Below are 5,875 nucleotides of genomic sequence, written 5' to 3'. Positions count from 1 at the left end.
CAAAAGAAACAATTCCCATCTCTCTCACATTCTCTAATGCATATTCATGAATCAAAGAAGAAACCTTAAGTACTGTTTTCTCACTTCCATCTTCCATGCTCCCTCATAGCTCATTCTACTTCCACTTTTGCATCTTTTTTTTTTTTTCCAAGTTATCACACTCATCCTGCGCCTATGTTGCTTCCCATCTTCCTCCCCATAACTTCTTCCTTCCTCGTTTTGTTCCTTTAAATTTCTCTCCATATTAAGCATCAACCCAAATCTAACTATTTTTCTTCCCTCTCACATCCTCCCCTTTCTGACCTCATACCTATAAAAAAAAAAAAAATCCATTTCACGCATTATTCTTATCTTCCTTTCCATTTTTCTTTCCTTCAAAATCCCTCTGCTTTCAGGCCTGCACTTGAGTCGCAATTAATTCTACTCTTCTTCCCTCCTATCTCACCTCTGACTGTGTTCTCTTTCATCCCTCTCATTTTCTCTCTCTCTCTCTCTCTCTCCCCCCTCTTTCTTATTTTTCAGCGCTCTTTCTTCAGTTTCTCTCTCTCTCTCTCTCTCTCTCTCTCTCTCTCTCTCTCTCTCTCTCTCTCTCTCTCTCTCTCCATTTTTTCCTACGCTGTTTCTTCAAATTTTTCTCTCTTTTTCACCTCACTAAATTTTCCCTCCATCCTCTAATGCTCCGCCCTTTCATCTAACCCTCCCCCTCCTCCCTTTTTTTTTTCTTCGCTTTCTCACTGTTAACCTACCATATATTTTTCTTTACTTCTTTTTCCCCTCTAACCTAATCTATTTTTTACTCTTCCCCATTTCCACTCCCACACCTTGTTCTTCCCTTCCACTTCCTGCCATTTTACCTCCCCCTTTTCCATCCTACCTTTCTTCCTTCATTCCTTCTTACCTTTCTTCCCTCCTTCCTTTCTACCTTTCTTCCTTCATTCCTTCCTACCTTTGTTCCTTCCTACCTTTCTTCTTTCATTCCTTCCTACCTTTCTTCCCTCACGCCTTTCTACCTTCTTCCTTCAATCCTTCCTACCTTTCTTCCCTCATTCCTTTCTACATCTCTTCCTTCATTCCATCCCTCTTCTTCCTTCACCTTTAACTCCGTCGTTGATGCGTGGGTTTGATGACCTACCTGCAAAGAGAACAGAAATTTAATTAATAAACTGAGTATGGTTAAATATGTGTCCATCACAGTTTAAAAATTATTACCTCTAACCTGTATTACGTCTCTCTCTCTCTCTCTCTCTCTCTCTCTCTCTTTCCTGATTTCAGCCCTTCAAATAGAAACCCTAGAACTTAAAAGGACTTCTTTTTTCTTTCTTCCTACTTCTCTCCCCTCTCTTTCCTTTATTTCTCCTCTGCTTTAACTTTTACCTATTTCTCCCCTACCTCTTCCACTTTTTCACTCTACCCCTCCTTCCCTTCCTCTTCCTCTTCCATTTATTCTTCCTTCTTCTTCATCCTTCTCCTCGACATCTTCATTTTCTCCTTCTATCACTTCTCTGTCTTCCTCCTTTTCTTTGGTTCCTTCTCTTCTTCCTTTTGTTACTTTTTCTCTTCTTCTGCGTCTTTCTATCCCTCTTATTCTTCCTCTCGCGGTTTTCCTCTATTCTTTCTCCCTCCTACCTTTCCTCTTCTTCATCGTCCTCTTCCTCCTGCTCATCCACTTCCCTCTCCCCACATTTCCTTCCCTTTTCTCCCCCATCTCCCCATTTGTTCACCCCAGCACGTACCGATGAGCTCCCTGTCTGAGTTCAAGTCTCTCTCTCTCTCTCTCTCTCTCTCTCTCTCTCCGTAAAGACAGAAAGATAAGGATAAAAATATATTCATAAAGTCTGTACTGGATCTTCCGTCTCTCGTCATTTTCATTTCATCCTTGGTTCATTAGATCTTATCTTTCTCTCCCTTCTTTCTCTTCCTCCTTCCTACCTTCTCTCTTCCATTTCTTCCCCTGTGCAACTCTCCTCTCTCTCTCTTCCTTCTCTTTCTTCCTTCCTTCCTTCCTATCTGTATGTCTCTCCTTTCCTTCCCTCCAATTTTATTAATTTCTCCGTCCCCTATGCAACCCTCTCTGTAGCAGTAGTAGTAGTTGTTCCCTAGGCAGTCTGGCCGAACAGCCCCGAGTCCCTTAGGAAGGCCATGGCCGAGACCGGGTTTTCCCACAGAGCTCTCAAAGAGTGTATGTTGCGTTGTTGGCGTAGGTGATTGTGTGCAATGCAGTCTTCCATAATGTGCTTAATAGTATGGGGTGCTGTGTTGCATCCTGGACAGGCATCAGTGAAGGAGTCATCCAGCCTCTTCTCCCCCTGCCTTACTCTATCCCTTTCCCTCCCTCTCCTTAGATCTCTTTCCCTGCCTCTCCCTTGATCCTTTTCCCTCCCTATCGCTATCCCACTGCTTAAGACAACAGCACCTACCCTCTCCCCTCATCATCTGCATTCCTTCCTATGCCTCTCTCTTCTATCCCTCTTCCTTTGCCCCTCTCTTTCTTTCTTTCATTCCTTCATTCCTTTCTCTTCCTTGTGTACTATTGTGCAACTCTTGTCCTCTCCTTCTCCTTCCCCTTTCCTTACCTATCTTCCCCTCCTTCCAGAATCCCTCTTTCCTCTAACCTTCACCTCTCCCCCTCCCCATGACAAAAACAATAGCCCACCACAATAATAACTCCATCTTCTCACATGCCTCCCAGTGAAGGTATTCCTATTCATTGTCTTGCTAGTGGTGAGGTTAGGTTAAGTTAGGTTGTTAGGTTAGGTTAGGTTAGATTGGACTAATAGATTAATAATATTTGATCTAATTAAAATATATTAGGTTAGGTTTCGTTAGGTTCTGTCAAATTCTCTCCTTCTCTTCCTCTCTCCTCTCCTTTGTTCCTTTCATTTTCCTTAGCCCTTCCTATCCCTCTCCCTTTAATCTTCTCCTCTACAACCCTCTTTTCCTCCTTTCCCCTCGCTCTCTTTCCCTTTCTTCCTTCTTTTCCTCCTTCCTTCCTTTCTTCCTCTCTCACCCCTTTATCAGTTCCCTTTCTCTCCATCTCTTTCATCCTTTTCTCCTTCCTTCCTCCCCTCCCCTATGTCAGTTAATTTACTCTCCCTCTCTTTCAACCTTCTCTCCATCCTTCCTCCCTCTCTCCGATATCAGTCCCCTTACTTTTCTTCCCTTGTATTCTTCTTTCCTTCCTTCTTCCTTCTCTCCTATGCCAGTCCAATTTCTTTCCCTCTTTTGCATCCTTCTTTCCCTCCTTCCTCCCTCCTCCCCTCTCTTTCTTTCTTCTATCCTTCATTCCTCCTCCTCCCAAATAACATTCCCTTTCTCTCCTTCCCTTCCTTCCTCCATATGTCCTCTCATTCCTCTACCATCCCTCCTTCTCTCCCTCCCTCTGCCAAAGACTATAGTCCCCCTAAGACATATCAACGCCCCCTTGACTCCCCTCCCTCCCTCAACGCCCCCTCGACTCCCTTCCCTCCCTATGTCAGCTATATTCCCTACCATGCCTCCTGACGAAGGTACTCTCATCTTCTGTCTTGCTAGAGGTACCGACACACTAATTGGGTGTCTGCGAGGGTGTGTGTCGGCTTACATAGCATCCAGGAATGTTGGTGTGGTGTGGTGTGGTGTGGTGTGGTGTGGTGTGGTGTGGTGTGGTGTGGTGTGGTCTGGTCTGGTCTGGTCTGGTGTGGTGTGACTTTTGTTCTGCTTTGTTTGGGTTGCGTTTGGCTGAGTTGGGAAGGGAAGGGAAAAGAAGGGCTGGGTTGGGTTGGGTTGGGTTATGTCGGTTAGGTGAGCTTTTCTTGGTTTAAGGAGGCATTCGAGTGGGTTACGTTAGGTTAGGTTAGGAGTGAGTTGGGTTGGTGTAAGTTCCGGCTCACTAATTGGGTGTCTGCAAGAGTATCTGCTGGCTTACATGGCACTGCGGAATGCTGCGGTGGCGAGAGGATGGTGTGTTGTGGTGTGGTGTGATACAGTGCGGTGTGGTGTGGTGTGGTAGGGTATGGTGTGGTGTGATGTGGTGTGGTGAGGTATAGTGTGGTGTGGTGTGGATGGGTTAGGTTGGGCTCGTCTGGTTTGGTCCTTGTTTATTTTTATTTAGGCTTGATTTAGTCTGTTAAAAGTTAAACCAGGTTATTGTTAAAGTTCATTTTAGACCGGAATGGAACGGGTTAATCTAGGTTCAGTTGGGTCTATTAGTATGAGTAATGACAGGTTTACTTGATGCAGGCTTTCAGTGATTTCTGGCTAGGTTTAATTTAGATTGGAATGGGTTCTGCCAGGTCAGGTTATAAACTAAGAGACTGGCATAACATCGCTGACAAATTCATCATTATCATCATCATCATCATCATCATCATCATCATCATCATCGGGGCTCGTATTCCCACCTGAAGATGAGGTCATATCCAGAGAAATATGTGAAGAGAAAGCAAGAAAATGGGAGAACTATCAATACAGAATGAGTCACACAATCATTCACACATCATTCAAGTACCCGGAATCCTGATTTAACCTCACAGACAAGTACAGTAAGAGAAAATGCGGAGCTAATGCAAGAGAAAGGAAGACTAACGTTAAAGGCGAGGTCATTGCTCTAAACACCCACCTCTCATCACAAAACACCAGCATGCCATCATCTCGCTCTTTATGCATCCCTAATGTCTTGTTTTCGTGGGTGAGTTAAAGGCATTTGCAAGGATCATGAGCCCCTTATTCGCCTGCTTACCGCACATACAGGAGCCACGATGGTTGGGGGAATAGTGAATGCATGGATCTAACCTCTCTTGTACGATGTTATTTTGTGCTACCCCTGTATGATCTTACGCAACTCTGACATGACTAGAATATTATGTGCTTCATTCTGAGCACAGACTTGACAACCCGTTCCCTAGGCCCCCTCAGACCCCTTACAGACCACACACCTCGAATAGCCTACGAGTATTTGCTACGACTCTCAATCTGCAATCAGGGCGAGCGTGATGTAATGGTACCGGTAGATATTTTTCCAGTGGTTTTTCTGGCATGTCGCGAGGTCCTGTGGAGGAGTAGAAAAAGTCTGTTCTGACAAAATGCATATAATCAAACTTGCCTACACCAGCCTAGGATCGAACGCGTGTCCTTTCGGATGGCAGATTATTCCCCAACCACTTCATAGCGGTTTTTCCTGAACACGTATACGAAGCCAGAACACGTGCATGAGCCAGGAAGCATGCATGGAGGGAACAAGGACATGTGTATGGGAGCAAGGACACGTACATCCGAGCCAGGACACATGTGTGGGAGCAAGGCACGTGCATCCGAGTCAGGACACGTACATGGGGGCAAGGACATGTGCATCAGAGAAAGGACAGGTGCATGGGACCAAGAACACGTACATCCATCATTCATTCATTCATTGCCAGACGCCATGTATCCCAGACAGGGTGGCCAAGGGCTTAGAGTTAATTGTTTTACAGGGAGGGGCACTAATCCTCCACCAACCCCACTTGACGTAGGGATGCCAACAGCATCTGGTGTTCCCAGGCGGTCACCCATCCAAGTACTAACCAGACCCAACGTTGCTTAACTTCGCTGATCGAACGGGAAGCGGTGTACTCAACGTGGTATGGCCGTTGGCAACACGTACATCATAGCCAGTAAATGTGCATGGGAGCCAGGACACGTGCATGGGAAGAAGTATACGCGCATCAGACCCAGGACATGTGCAGTAAACCAACGGCATATGCAGGAGAGCCACGATGTGTGCAAAAGAGCCAGGACACGTGCAGAACGCTCAGGACACGTGCTGAATTCCTAGGACACGTGCACGAAGAACAGAAAGCACGATACTGTATAAGGTACGTGTGGGGGGGCACCAATAGCGAGCTCTGACTCCTCCTTCCCT

The 5,875-nt window shown here is 45.7% G+C and overlaps 1 non-coding gene across 1 annotated transcript; it reads right to left on the bottom strand.

Annotated features, from left to right (window-relative positions):
- Positions 1 to 5,489: 5,489 nt before the first annotated feature.
- On the bottom strand, positions 5,490 to 5,608 carry LOC145396652 (5S ribosomal RNA). Its single transcript, XR_013896812.1, has one exon. It is a non-coding gene; the product is annotated as a 5S ribosomal RNA (ribosomal RNA).
- Positions 5,609 to 5,875: the final 267 nt, after the last annotated feature.

Source organism: Coenobita brevimanus, chromosome 38 (genome assembly GCF_032717465.1).
Source record: "Coenobita brevimanus isolate Jiangsu-jjx chromosome 38, ASM3271746v2, whole genome shotgun sequence".
NCBI lineage: Eukaryota > Metazoa > Arthropoda > Malacostraca > Decapoda > Coenobitidae > Coenobita > Coenobita brevimanus.
Note: the sequence above shows the minus strand (reverse complement) of the source record. Positions and strands in the feature narration are given on the sequence as shown.